This window comes from Trachemys scripta, chromosome 6 (genome assembly GCF_013100865.1).
Source record: "Trachemys scripta elegans isolate TJP31775 chromosome 6, CAS_Tse_1.0, whole genome shotgun sequence".
Classification (NCBI taxonomy): domain Eukaryota; kingdom Metazoa; phylum Chordata; order Testudines; family Emydidae; genus Trachemys; species Trachemys scripta.
This window is the reverse complement of record NC_048303.1, coordinates 41,222,161-41,237,811: the sequence shown is the minus strand read 5'-3', so window position 1 is coordinate 41,237,811 and position 15,651 is coordinate 41,222,161. Positions and strand designations below refer to the sequence as shown.

Genomic DNA, 15,651 nt, shown 5'->3' with positions numbered 1-15,651 from the left:
ATCTTAAAATTACTAACAATCTTAGTGGAGCAAATAGAATGGGAGTGCAGAAGGGAGGAGTAGGATCAGAAATCTCCTAGTTATAATCTCAGCGCATCCATTGTTCCAAAGACCTCTTGGAGGCCTGAGAGTAGTATTGGATCTACAGTGGATCAATGTACATTAACATCTGAGATCCAGAAAAAGATGACAGTCTACCCCCTCCCTCCAACAAAAACAACCCACCAAAAATCACTATCTATGGGAAGTGGGGGTGGAGGGGTTGGTAGCATATTTGGTGAAAGCCGCAGAAGCAAGAAGCTTTGTTTTACATTTTCATTGTCCTCTTTTTTTTTTTTTTTTTAATTTATAGCATATAGGGCAATAAAATGTGGAAAAAAATTCTTGCCCCTTCAGCTTTCATGAAGGATGTTACTCACTGTTTTTATGATGTTTGTGTGTGTCAATTTTTACTATAAATGACTAGAATGCTACTGAATTTCCAATTTGCTACAACCATGGATATGTAAACCTACCTCTTTCTCTCTCGAGAAATATTTAAGCCTGTTTCTGGAATCATTTTGGCTAGTGAATCATTGAATCATATAAATGATTAGTATGTGCACAAACAGAATCTCTTCTAACTTTGATTTCAACACGGAATTTTCCATGTGAACAAATCTCTATATTGTAAAATCATATTATCACTTTTATCACAAATTAGCACATTAAAAAGATAAATACAAAGTAGCATTGTTTGGATGCTGTTCATATGTTGGAAAGTGCAACAAACTGCTCGTTGGTCTTAAATACTTATGCCTGATTTATTTTTGGCAAATTCAAAATTTTCTCAGTTTTTTTAATCCTTGCACTTAAACGTGCTTCTTATTGGCTTCTTATTGTGTGCTTTATCCACCAAACTTATGATTGTTTCTGAAGCCCCATAGTGTAATCATGGCATTATTGCATGATCAGCCAGGATCAGTTTGCTGCTTCCTTACAGAGGTAAAAACAGTCATACAGTATATCTATAGTCTTTTTCTGTATAAGCATATGAACTAGGGAATAGGTTGAGTAATGAATATAGCCCTTACTCTAGAATAACTTTCGAAGTTGCATGTAACTGTCTGTTGTATTCAGGGAATAGTAGGATAGCTGGCATGTAGCTGACTAATTCCTGTAAATCTCTATGGATAACTAAAAAAGGTTGCTTAAGGGATCGTGTCTTAACATTTTAGAAGTTGTGGATTTGAAATCCTGTTAAGGATGTTGTCCTTATAATATTTCTATGAACTTTTTCATCATAATGATACATTCTTTTCACTCTTTGTAAACTAAATTATAACAAAACTGTATATTGGCTTTTCCTATATACAAGTTGGGAAAAGAGCACTCCAACTCCACAAAGATATCTGTTGAAAAAGCCATTTTAGAGAAGATGTTAGCTGTTCAAATTGACCACGTTCAAACACCCTACTGTTAGAGGTAATGCAGTCTCAGCTTTTAAGGTCTTGTCTAAACTAGCATCATCAGTGCAGGGAGCTGGACTAGATGACCTCTAGAGGTCTTTTCCTGCCCTACATTTCTGTGATTAGGGCCATAATACACAACTGATGCAGCTACACTGGTGGTAGCCTTGGTGGAAGCTGTACTGTGGTAAGGGCTCAGGGATTTTTACCACCATCTATACCTCTGCTTCCATTTTTGCTACATTGGTGGAACCTTACCAGTATTGGATTGTGGGTCCTTATTTGCCAGTGTATCCACAGTCTTGGAATTTATGAATCAAACCTGGGGCCTCTGAATTGGAGAGAGGGACAAGCTAGTCTTGGTTTATTTTTTCACCTCCTAGTTAAAATGTAACCATTTTCTATTGTGGTCTGTAAGAACAACCACATCTTCACATAACTCAATTTCTGTCTTCCCCTTTGTACCTCCTAAATTCTATCTGTGGTTGCTCATACTTTGTTTGAGAGGAACTATGTAAAGCATCCTCAAAAGTAGACCAGATTCCATTTTGTGGACTGGTTGCCAAGTCTTGTCATCATGATGACAAACAGAAATGTATTAAATCATAGTGAGTGCTCCCTTTGTAAGTCTATAAATATGTAAAATTGTTTGGATACATGGAAGTGTTATTGGTCAATGCATTTTCACCAGTGCCTCATTGCAGACTTTTTACTTATTGCTGAATTCCATAGACTTGACCTGCTTTATAAATATTTTATTTATAAAGCTATTACAGGACATTTATAAATGGAGAATATTGTGTTAAATTATTACAAGATCCCTCACTAAAGACTCTTAAGCAAAGTAAGCTGTCATGGGATAAGAGGGAAGGTCCTCTCCTGGATCAGTAACTGGTTAAAAGATAGGAAACAAAGGGTAGGAATAAATGGTCAGTTTTCAGAATGAAGAGAGGTAAATAGTTGTCCTCCCGGGGTCTGTATTGGGACTAGTATTGTTCAACATATTCATAAATGATCTGGAAAAAGGGGTAAACAGGGAGGTGGCACTCAAGAAAGAGAGCTTGGAGTCATTGTAGATAGTTCTCTGAAAACATCCACTCAATGTGCAGCAACAGTCAAAAAAGCGAATAGAATGTTGGGAATGATTAAGAAAGGGATAGATAATAAAACAGAAAATATCATATTGTCTCTCTATAAATCCATGGTACACCCACATTTTGAATACTGTGTGCAGATGTGGTCGCCCCATCTTTAAAAAGATATATTGGAATTGCAAAAGATATGGAAAAGGGCAACAAAATGATTGAGTATGGAACAGTTTCCATATGAGGAGAGATTAATAAGACTCAGGCTTTTCAGCTTGGAAAAGAGACGACAAAGGGGGGATATGATAGAGGTTATAAAATCATGATTGGTGTGGAGAAAGTAAATAAGGAAGTATTATTTACTCCTCCTTATAACAGGAGAACTAGGGGCCACCAAATGAAATTAATAGGTAGCAGGTTTAAAACAAACAAAAGGAAGTATTCTTTCTTCACACAACATACAGTCAACCTGTGGAACTCTTTGCCAGAGGATGTTGTGAAGGTTAAGACTATAACAGGGTTCAAAAAAGAACTAGATAAGTTTATGGAGGATAGGTCCATCAATGGCTGTTAGCCAGAATGGGCAGAGATGCAAAACCATGTTTTGAAGTGTCCCTAGCCTCTGTTGTCAGAAACTGGGAATGGGTGACAGGATGGATTACTTGATGATTCCCTATTCTGTTCATTCCCTCTGGGGCACCTGACATTGGCCCCTGTCAGAAGACAGGATACTGGGCTAGAGGGACCATTGGTCTTGACCCAGTATGGTTGTTCTTACGTCCCTCCAAAAATGTACAAAGCAGTAAATCAAAAGGTGAAAGCAACAGATATCTTTTAAAAAAAAAATCTTCTAATATATATTCTGTGTCGATTCCTTCAGATCAGATTAGTTTTGAACTTTTAATTAAAAGTGAGAGCCATTTTTCCTTCTCTAATGAAGAGATTAAAAAAAAACCAAAACAGAAAGGGTTAAGTGACTTAAGTGAATGTACTGGTGGTCAGTATTAACACAGCTAGTGGTAACAGTTAGACTTATAATTATGTAATGACAAGAGTAGTGGAATACTCATTAATAGTGATTACCTACTTTGCTTTTAATAGTTGGCAAAAAAACAAATAACCTCTTTTGAAGTTACAGTAATTAGAAGATAATGTAGGTCTTATTCCTTTATTATTTTAATTAGTTTTCCCAGAGAATAGCCAAGACTTTGAAAATGTTGAGTGGGAAGTTTATCATGTGTTCATGACCACAGTAAAAACTAAGCATTCAAAGTGTTTGAGTTCAAACTGTTATCCTGTATCTCATTGTGACTCATCCTGCATCTGCTTATGGCAAGAATAAGAAAGTCAAGACTGTTCTCATCAGTCTTTCACTTAAAAACACTTCATTCTAAGTTTAAAAAAACAACCAATCCCTTTCCCCACCCCATACTTTCTGAAGGCAAACATTGTAGCCAAATAGTTTTTTCTGTGATTTGGACATAAAATATCTAGCATGCTCACAAAAATATTTAGGGGTGTGGAATAAACTGATCTGTTGCAAAAAATTGAAGAGTTGCAAAAGGATAGCTTGGCAAAGTGATGACTTGCAGCAGGGTCTAGATCAGGGGTCAGCAACCATCGGTCCGCGGCTCATCAGGGTAATCCACTGGTGGGCTGTGAGACATTTTCTTTGCATTGACCATCTGCAGGCATGGCCCCCTGCAGCTCCCGGTGGCTACGGTTCGCCGTTCCCGGCCAATGGAGAAGCGGCAGCCAGCATGTCCCTGTGGCCCACACCACTTCCTGAAGCTCCCATTGTCCAAGAACTGCAAACCGTGGCCACTGGGATCTGCGGGGGGCTGTGCCTGTGGACGATCAACATAAACAAAATGTCTCATGGCCCACCAGAGGATTACCCTGATGGGCTGCGTGCCGAAGGTTGCTGACCCCTGATCTAGATTTTACAGTTTGTAGAGTGCTGAGCACACTGCTGCCATTCAACAAATAACTGTCTGAAAGTGTTTGAGGGGAGAGGAGGAGTTTGGGACAATAGTGGTAAACTTCTTAACAGCTGGAGAGCCACTTTGTCATCTGCTTGAATTATAGATAGCCACAAAGATAGCATCCTGAAGTTACCTTTCAGTCTGTAATAACATTACTTTATGTGATGTGACAACAACACATTATTGACACATCACATGAAAGCAAAATCATTTCCTTTCTTTTCTCTCATCCTAGCTGCTGGGGAATGCTGTTTCTTTTCATGCCCATCAAGATGTTGGATGGGAGGGGGAATTCAACTTATCTGTGGAAGACTGGTCATTTCAGTCACCTTCTAGATTTTTATTTCTTTAAAACCATTTTTAAGTTCCCTACTGCATAGAACTGTTACCAGAGATCTCCAAAGGCTAGAGATATGCTCCTGGTCTTTTGGCTCACCCAGTGCCCTGGCTGACCACAACATACATCTTTTGAGGATGACCTTTCAAGACTGCATCTTTGACTAAGGGCTCAGGCTCTCATCACATTTTCCTCTGCAGTCTGAGTTTTGTTTTCCTTCTTTCTGGAAGGTCCTGATTGTGACTGTCCCCCAAAACAGTCACTGATCAAATTATGTTAACACAGTGGTTATTTGATGTAGAAAGTCAGAATCTAAGTGAAGCAAAATAAACCATCACTACAGCCTTGGGAAAGCCTAGTTAGCCAGGAAAAAGATGGTAATTATGTATTACTTAATTAGGATAAGTCTTGCATCCCAGCAACACTTGTGTGGCTTTGTATTCAGTGGCCTTACCACCAGACAGCCTTGTCTATTTCTCTTAGGTGTGAAATCCATCATTAACAGTAACAATGTGAGCATTTTGGCAGTGTACAGACAATATTACTCCGTTACAGCACTGTTAAAATTTATTCTCTCTTGCATATGCTTAACTTTAAGTTCCTGTTCAGTGCTTTGATGAATAGAGGTCAGATTACTCAAGTGCTTAAAGTTAAGCATGTGTTTAATGGCTTTATTGAATTGGAGCCAGAGAGATTAAATGACTTGCCTAAATTGATGCCGGACATTGGTGACAGAGCAGAACCCAGATTACTGGAGTTCCAGTCCAGTTTCTAAACCCCAATTCTCTAATTCTTTTCTTTCTCTAGAAGGTTTTCCTGTTTCTTCCACTGTGTTAGCCAGCATGAGATTCTACACACACGTTACCATTCCTACCATGGATGCCATCAGTTCAGCAAATATTCCAAATTGGAGGGCAACTCAGATCATCATCAGATCAGAGAACTGTCAAATTACTCTTTAGTTGATAACACTATGTAATTTTTAACAATGCTGATTTTTCTTTCTTAACATGATGGAAGTTATTAGCACTAATTTTATCACTTCAGATAGTTAATGAATGCCTTGAATAAACTTTTAATGTAAACAGTTTAAAGGAAAAATATACTGTGGATACATGTCTGGGCAAGTTCCCGTCTCAGATAGTGACACAGTATAAGATCCCTGGTATGCTAGAAATTTGAATGATACAGAATAGGTTTGGTGCAATTGTGGTACTTCTGCTATAGAGCTTTCCTTTTACAATGAGAAATAATTTCTAAATGCCAAATACCAGGCTACAGTGTCTGACATAAGAACATCATTTCTGTGTTTTATACTTCTCCCCCTCTTTTTAGGGGAAGAATTGAGCCTGTTGTCCTGTTTCAGAGTATTTTACAAGCTATTAATTGTTTGAATGTGCCATCAATGTCCCACTTGTTCTGTTGGCCACAGTCAGGAACTTAATGTGGATGCCCAGTAACACTAAAATAATGTGTCTTGGTGTTACTGTGGGTATGCGAATTACAAACTACGTATTCATAGTTTAGTGTCTGGTCAGGCTATGCCTGCTATTGTAATGAAAGTAGACGATACTACTTGCGGCTCATCAAACCCACTGCCTTGTGGGTAGCCCAAGGCTAAGGGAGCAACCCTTGACAGAAAAGCCCCACTGCCTTGTGGGTGAATTTGGGAGAATGTAAGGCTATGAGATTAAACTCAGACAGAAAATCGGAATGGAGACCCAAAGGCTGTCAGGTACTAATATCTTAGTATCTTTCTGACAACTCCTGCAGTGGATCAGGTACTAGATGTATTGGTTCTTCCTCTCCTCTGGATTTTACCAGTGATGCTGAGAGGGGGGTCCTGATGCATGGGTAACTCAGGGCCTCCATATCATCTGGGCAGGAATGCGACCTGGAGAAGTACTCCAGCTTCGCCTCGAGCGTAGACACAGCACAGGAGGCAGCAGTCACCGGTTCTAAGCTCTTACTCGATTGCTGTAGAGTTGAACACCTAGGGCTGTCTCCAACGGTGGGAGACGTCATCATATCTCACTGGATAACCACCACCTGCCATAAAACTGGGCAGCCCCCAGACAATAGGGTGTTGTCCCCCCACAGTCTGCCTGCTTCAATGGGTGCTTGGAGCTTAGAGTTTTATAACTTGACAAGGGGACTGTAACCAACACACCAAGCAAATTAAATAAAAGAAAGAAAACATCCTTAAAAATAGGGTGCTGGAACGTGACAACCGGATTATCTGAGGACCTTCATCAAATCAACGATGCGCGTAAAACTGCTGTAATAATGAGCTGAAACGACTCAATGTGGATATTGCATCACTCCAAGAAACACGGCTAGCATTAAGTGGATCTCTCAGGGAAAAAGACTACACATTTTTCTGGCAGAGGAACAGCGCTGAAGAAGCGCGAGAGCATGGAGTGGGATTTGCCATCAAGAACTCACTTCTGGAGATAGTTGAGTCACCTATAAATGGATCAGAGAGAATTTTTGGCACTACGTTCACATCTGAGGGCCCAGTCAACCTTGTGAATGTGTATGCCCCAACATTGTCCTCGTTTTGTGACATCAAGGACCAGTTCTGTGACCAGTTGAACACCACCATCAGCAGGATTCCAAAACATGAATATGTTTTCCTGCTAGGGGACTTCAATGCAAGGGTGGGAGCTGATCATGAAGCATGGACCAACGGTCTTGGTCAACATGGAACTGGTAAGATGAATGGAAGCGGTCAGAGACTGCTAGAATTTTGTTTCTATTACAACCTCTGTGTAAACTAATTCTTCCAAACAAAGCTGCAACACAAAGTGTCTTGGAAACATCCCAGATCTGGCCACTGGCACCATCTGGATCTTCTCATAAGGTGTACCAACCTTAACACCATCCTCATTACCCGCAGCTATCAAAGTGCTGATTGCAACACAGACCACTCTCTGGTATGCAGCAAGGTCAGACTTAAACCAAAGAAAATACACAGATCTAAAGTAAGAGGATGTCCTTGTATTAACATCAGTGCCATTGTGGACCAAGAAAAGTCACAGCAATACAAAAACATACTACCACAGTCCTTTGACTCCAGTGATTGTGCCACAAGTGCCCAGCTGAATTGGGAGCAACTGAAGAACGCAATCTATGATGCAGCTGTCTGTCTGTCTTTGGCAAGAAGGAAAATAAGACTAATGACTGGTTTGACACATATCCCAGTGTGTTGACACCAGTCATGGAGGCCAGATGCACAGCTCAAATCAACTACAAGAGAGACCCAAATTTAAAAAAACCTTACAAGCATTGAGAGTGGCAAGAACCAGGGTACAACAAACTGCTTGACCCTGCACGAGTGACTATTGGCTGCATTTATGTGAAAGCATCCAAGTAGCAGCTGATGCAGGCAACATTAGAAACATGTATTCTAGGATCAAGAAAGCCTTGGGTCCTACTTCAAAGAAGACAGCCCCATTGAAATCAACAACAGGGGAAACAATCAATGACTGCACCAAGCAGTTGGATCGATGGGTTGAAAACTACTCTGAACTTTACTCTCATGAAAATATTGTTACGGATGCAGCTGTCAACGCCATCAAAAGCCTGCCTGTATGAACTAGCTGTCAAGGAGCTTAGCCTTGCCATAGATGGCTTCCCTGATGGCAAGGCTGCCGGAAAAGACTGCATACCATAAGAGATCATAAAATGCGTAAAACCTATTGTACTGCAACATCTTCATGAGTTGCTCTGCCTGTACTGGAAAGAAGGCGAAGTACCACAAGAAATGAGAGATGTCAACATATTGTGGCATTTCCCTTCTTAGCATTATGGAAAAAGCCTTTGCCCGAGTTGTCTTGAACAGACTTCAGACCGTTGCAGACAGAATCTATTCTGAATCACAGTGCGGCTTCAGAGCTGAAAGATCTAATAACATGATCTTCTCACTGAGACAACTACACAGTATATTTTTCCTTTAAACTGTTTACATTAAAAGTTTATACAATTTTTCTCCCTCCTCCTTGTAACAACCTTTTATGTACTTGAAAACTCTTATCAGGTCCCGTCTCAGTCTTCTCTTCTCCAGACTGAAAAAAATTGGGTTTAATCTTCCCTCATAGGTCATGTTTTCTAGACCTTTAATTGTTTTTGTTGCTTTTCTCTGGACTTTCTCCAATTTGTCCAGATCTTTCATGAAATGTGGCACCCAGAATTGGACACAATACTCCAGCTGATGCCGTATCAGCACGGAGTAGAAAGGAAGAATCACTTCTTGTATCTTGCTTACAACACTCCTGTTAATACGTCCCCGAATGTTTGCTGCCTTTTTTTTTTTTTTTTGCAAGTGTTACACTGTTGAGTCATATTTAGTTTGACCCACTATGACTCCCAGATCTCTTTCTGCAGTAATCTGTCCTGGGCAGTCATTTCCCATTTTGTACATGTGCAATTGACTGTTCCTTCCTAAGTGAAGTACTTTGCATTTGTCCTATTGAATTTGATCCATTCAGCCATCACTTTTAGATGAGGTGGTTCAGAAACAGGAGACACCAATGGGACAGACGATCTTGCTCTGGAGCGGGCCAAAGAATGGGACTTCAAAGACCAAGGAGCATTTCAGGGATTCCCAGGAGGCCACTGGACAAATGGGCATGGCATTGGTGGCCAAAAGACCCCAAGCCAAGATCCCCAGTCCTGCCAGGGGGAACAGTGTTAATCCCAGTACCAACGGTAATCTGAGGATGGTCTTTGGCGCCTATCGGGTGGCAATGAACTGGACGATGACCCCAATATGGAACTCAAGGAGTCCCAGAGATTCTCTGTTGACAGAGTGGGAGTCAGCGCCCATGGACCAAATACATCATCGGACTCATCTGAATCTCAAAACAGGGACAGCATCAGTGTCAAAGAGGAATAGGGAATCTGCACTGGCAGTACTGAGCAAGACACTCCCACCTGGTACCAGAGGAGGCATCAGCACTGAGGCCAAGATCAGTACCTGCTGCCATGGCAATGATGGTGCCAAAAGGCACACCCGCACCAAGGGGGTCTTCAGTGCCAGACCCAGTGTCGGGCTCAATTCCACAGCAGGAATACCAGTGGTGTGAATTGCAGTGCAGATGAACCTGGCAGCTCTGCAACACAGCCAAAAGTTACTAAGAGCCTTAGAAACTACAGCACCAGAAAACTCCTGAAGTAGTGGAAAGACAGGGACTAAGAGGTAAAGCGGCCTGATACACCACCAGTGTGGAGATAGTTGGCACTGGTGCTGGCATCATTTGTACTGGACTCTAAGGATGTCCATGGCTGGAACTGGAATCGATGGTATGGGCTCTCACTGATCTCGGCCCGGTACCTGGAAGCAGTTAGATGGACTACTCCATTCAGCGTGCCAGAAGGAGTCTGATGCCAGTCAGCACTCCTCTTAGAAGATGAGGAAGAGTCTTCCTAAGCCCTGGAGCAGTCCTGATTATTCTTATGGGATCTCTTCCTCACTGCACCAGAAGAGGGAGAATGACTCCTTTTCCTCTTAGGGGAAACAGCAGGGTCTGAATGTGGAGCAGCATCACCTCTTAGTTCTGAAGGTGACTGCCAATCAGAAAAGGGCCTCAGTGCCCAAGTGGGCTTCATGGCCTGCTCCAGAAGGTGCTGCTTCAGCCATAAGTCCCTCGCCACCTAAGTCCTCTTTTGAACGACTTATATATGGCACACCATTCTTTAATGTGCCCATCGCCAAGACAAAAGCACCTCGTGGGGATCATTTTTGGGGGTGGTCCGTCTCCCCCATGACAGACAATGCTTGAACCCTGGTAAAGACAACACACAGCTACTATAAACAGCACTATGATAACACTAAACTAAACCTAAGGTACTACTAACTATTACCTAGAGCAGTGGTTCTCAACTTATTTATCATTGTGGGCTCCAGATGCAGCTCTCTATCCTATGTGGGCTGCATCCATACAATATATATACACTACCTGTATGGCCTTGAGGCTGTCACATACAGCGCAGCTGTGGGCTGACTGGGCCACAAGTGGGCTGTGGGTTGAGAACCACTGATCTAGAGGAAATAACCCTCAAAAAACAGACTAAAAATGTGAGGTGAAAACACTATACCAACCTCTATCTCCATCCATGAAGAAGGAAGTGAAGAGGTTCGAGGCAGTGCTGCCCTCATATGGCCAGGGAGAAGCTAGGGCCACGATTGCAACCCTTATGGATACTGCTAGGCAAAATTCTCTGGCTTCAGTGCGCCGGGTGTGCATGCACACCAACATGAAATACACACCTGCATCTAAGAAAAATAATACAGAAAAGGCAAGCAAAAAAAAAAAAAAAAAGTGAAAAAAAGTGTTCAATAAATATCTGTTCTGAATTTGAAAAAAGCCAGATGTAGCCATATATGAGGATGAAACACTTTCTACTCCAATAGTAGTTCAGGGGGATATTAAAAATAGCAGCTACTAAACTTAGATATTTTTAAAATCAGCAGGTTTACATTACTAGCATCCCACAGTTTTAAAACAGCTGGCCAAGGAGTTCACTAGACCATTAATGCTAATTTTCAATACCTCTCAGAACACTAGGGGAATAAAGCTAATATTCTCCCAGTATTTAAAAAGGGTAAGTGGGATGACCGCGCCTGTCAGACTGACACTGATTCCAAGAAAATAATGGAACAGCTGATACAGTACTCAGTTAATGAGCACTTCAAGGAAGGTGATATAATTAGAGTCCCCCATGTTGACAGGCATTATCCCAGGACAAAATGGTTCTGAAAAGGTCCTGGGGATAGGGTTTAGGGTTAGGGTCATGGTGAATAATCAAGTGAACATAAGTCTCCAGAACAATGCTGTGGGGACTGATGATCCTTGGGAAAATGAGGAACCTTGAGCGGAGTAGGGCAGTTGTATATTACATCTATCTGGCACTTGTGTGACCGCTATTGGAATACTGTGTCAATTCAAGAAGGGTATTGATAAAATGGAGTGGGCTCCACGAGGATGATTAAAGGACTTGAAAATATGCCTTGTATCAATAGATACAAGGAGCTCAGCCTGTTTAGTTTAACAAAGAAAAGGTTAAGAGGTGACTTGATCAGAGTCTAAGTACCTACATGGGAAGCACAACTTTGATAACAGGCTCTTCAATCAAGCAGACAAAAGTATAGCAAGATCCAATGACTGAAAGCTGAAGCTAGACAAATTCAGACTAGAAATAAGGCGCACATTTTTAATAGTGAGGGTAATTAATCATATAGCAATTTAAGGGTTGAGGTGAATTCTCCATCACTGGAGATTTTTCAATCAAGACTGTTTTTTTTTTCTGAAAGATATGCTCTAGTTCAAACAGGAATTAATTCAGGGAAATTCTATAATCTGTGTTACGCAGGTCAGACCAGATAATCTCAGTGGTCCCTTCTGACCTTATATTCTATGTTATTTACCTGTAAAACCATCTCACTGCTAATCAAGTATTCAGAATATTAAACATTATAAAATTTATCTCAAACATTTTTACTGTATATTTACTTAATAAATTTGTGTATATATAATTAGCACCCTGATATGACTAGAGCATCTCTTACAGAGAAGTTAGGTTCTACACATTTATATTGTAGTGAAACACTGCAACTGCAAATTAGTAGGCATCTTTCAGTCTTGAGAGACTATGGGTATGGGGCCCTGAAAGGTGAAGAATTTACTCAGTTTTATGGCACCTGCGGATGTGGCTGAAGAGACCCACTCGAGAGAGACAATCGCTGCCGAATCTGTTACATTTAAAGATATTTCAACCCTTTAGGCTCTGCCTTATGTGAGTTCTTTTCTCCTCTTCTAAGCTGGACTGCTTCCTCTCGTAACTCCGGAGTCCTTTGTTTAGCTCTTGTCTCCAAAGGCTGCGGTCTTGAGTGTGATCTTCCCAGTTGTCCACATCCATCTCCATTTCTTGAGGTCTCACTTGCACACATCCTTGAAATGTAATTTTAGTTGCCTTATACTGAGATAACTACAAGAGAAATGCAGAGAACAAAAAAAGCCTCTTTACATAGCCTTCATTGATCTCACAAAGGCTTTTGACCTTGTCAGTAGAAGTGGATTATTTGCGCTTCTAGAAAAGATTGGATGTCCCCCCCAAGCTCTTAAGCATGAGTTGATCTTTCCATGAAAACATGTACAACACAGTTCAATACAGATTTTTAATGTCCCTACTTATACAGCCCAAAATGCCGTTAGCCTTCTTGGCAACAAGGGCACACTGTTGACTCATATCTAGCTTCTCGTTCACTGTAACCCGTAGGTCCTTTTCTGCAGAACTGCTGCCTAGCCATTCGGTCCCTAGTCTGTAGCAGTGCATGGGATTCTTCCGTCTTAAGTGCAGGACTCTGCACTCGTCCTTGTTGAACCTCATCAGGTTTCTTTTGGCTCAATCCTCTAATTTGTCTATGTCCCTCTATATCCTATCCCTACCCTCCAGTGTATCTACCACTCCTCCCAGTTTAGTGTCATCTGCAAACTTGTTGAGTGTGCAGTCCATGCCATCCTCCAGATCATTGATTCTTCAAGTGGTTGCACATGTGCATTCCACTCTTGGCTGTACTTGCGCACTACTCATACTTGCCAGAAAATTTTCCTTTAGTGATGGTTGCTGGAGCTGCTCATCTGTGGACTGGTCTCTTGTATTTTATTGTAAATAGTTTAGTGTTAATAAGGTTATTAGTGTTAGTTAGGTTTTTAACCCACCTGAGGGTTTTGGTCAATTCCCGGTGCTGAGGGATGCCTTGGTCACTGGGCTTCAAACCCTGTGTTTCCTGCAATAAGTGTATGTCTGTGAGCGACTTGCATTCAAGTTGCTTGAAGTTCCTTGAGGAAGCTCTTATTGGGGAGCATGGCCAAATTTGCAGAAACTTTAAGCCTTACATAAAGAGAGACCGTGAAACAGGCTAAAGTTTCTACTCATTGAGGTGACCTTGAAACTTCCATCTGAGCCAAGTCGGTCAGATTTGGCACTGAATGCCTTGCGTTGGTAAGGAGTGCGTCTCCTACTGTGCCTGAATCCTGACACAATTCACCATCCCCAGTGCTGAATATGGCCTGCTGAAAATCTGCTAGGCACGGGGTTACAAATAGTGTGTGGTCTAAGTCTAAGCACTCCTCTGCTTTGGTATCACAGAAGACTGCACTGTTGACTCCGGCGTGGAAGCATTTTCCATCAAATCCGGAGCTAGAAGGAACTCCTTCCACATCTGTGGCACTGCATTGTACTGCTACTCTCTCGGTACTGACCATGCCAGAGGCGTTTGTGGCTGCTAGTGACCTCCTGACCCTGTTGGTGCCAATAGAAGAGTTAATGCTATTGGATACAGGTGAAACAGCAGGATTGCTACAGTGCTTGGTACCGTGCCAGCCTCGTGTATCCCAATGTCTCACCTGTTGGTATTGTCAAAGGGAAAACTCATGATGCTTGCTTCTCTGCAGGCCTCTCCACTTTGGGATTGATTGCTGGCACCATCTGGATCTGAGCCCCTGTGGTCAGTGGAAGGAGAATCTTTTTCCAAATTGGAGGGTGGGTCCTACGTTTCCCACCCTCAGAGCCACTCTTGTTACCTCTTCTCCAGACACTTCTACGCTTCCATGGATCCTGTCACAGGAATAGCATCAAATGGTTGACCAGGTGGTCACTGGGCACCTTCACTTGTCCAGTGGCCTTTTTGGAATCAGTGGGGCTTTCTCCCTGTTTCCTGTTTTTGTGGCCTTAGAAAGGTGTGTGGCACCTACCCTCCAGGCAGCACCTGTTCCTGACTCTGGTACTGAGCCTGGCACCAGACATCAAGAGCCAGCTCAACAGTACCTTGCAAATCGAGAAATGGAGGAAGAGCATCCACAACCAGTGCTGGCCTCCTCTTCCTTCTCCCCTGATGAGGCAGTCTCAGGAGGGGGCATGTGTCATCTTGGGGAGGCAACAACAATCATTAAAGAGGGTTGCCTTCGGTCTGGGCATACAGGTGGAAGAAGTAAAAGAATCCTCTCATAGCTTGGTCAGTATTTTAGACACTGCAGGTCCTTCCAAAGTGGCCCTTCCCCTCAGTGAGGCCATTATGGATCCAGTTAAGGGGCTGTGGCAGACCCCTGCATCCCTTACTCCCACTTCAGAAAGGGCCAAGTGCAAGTATTACATACCCGCCCAAGATTATGCGTTCCTTTTCTCCCAACACTCCTGGGGTCCCTGGTAATATCTGCTGCCAATGAAAGGAAAGGGTGGGGACATCAGGGCACAACCCAAAATCAAAAGACTCAAAAAAATGTGAAGACATGCTGTCAGAAGATGGTAGGCAGGAGTTCTCCTTGCTAGTGGATGAGGGAGAATTGGTGGCGAGAGCTGTGCTGCAAGCTGCTCTGGATGCAGCTGGGTTGGCTGCCAGATCCATTGCTTCAGCAGTGACCATGCATAGGAGCTCCTGGTTGCAGTCCTCTGGTAGAGTTACCATATTTTGTGCCTCCAAATGGAGGACACTCCACGGGGCCCCGGCCCAGCCCCGCCCATGCCCCAACTCCGCCTCCTCCCCTGCTTCCTGGGAAGCCTGAAGCAGGTAAGGGGGAGTGTGGGGGGAGGAGGCACGGCCCAGGCTGGCCACCCGGCGGCTCCAGCCTGGGTCGGCTCGGACCCTGGGGTGCCGGCCCCGGCCGACCACCCCCAGCCCACCCAGCACTGCCGGCGGCCCGGCCCCGCAACCCCGGACCGGCTCCCGGCCCCCCGGGCCCGGCCCGGCGCCCGGCCCCCCGGGCCCGGCCCTGCAACCCCGGCTCCCGGCCACG

At 43.0% G+C, this 15,651-nt stretch overlaps 1 protein-coding gene across 1 annotated transcript in view; it reads left to right on the top strand.

Annotated features, from left to right (window-relative positions):
• The window catches only part of JMY (junction mediating and regulatory protein, p53 cofactor), a 138,835-nt gene that overhangs the window by 60,593 nt on the left and 62,591 nt on the right, over positions 1-15,651 (top strand). The gene's annotated exons all lie outside the window — the stretch shown is intronic.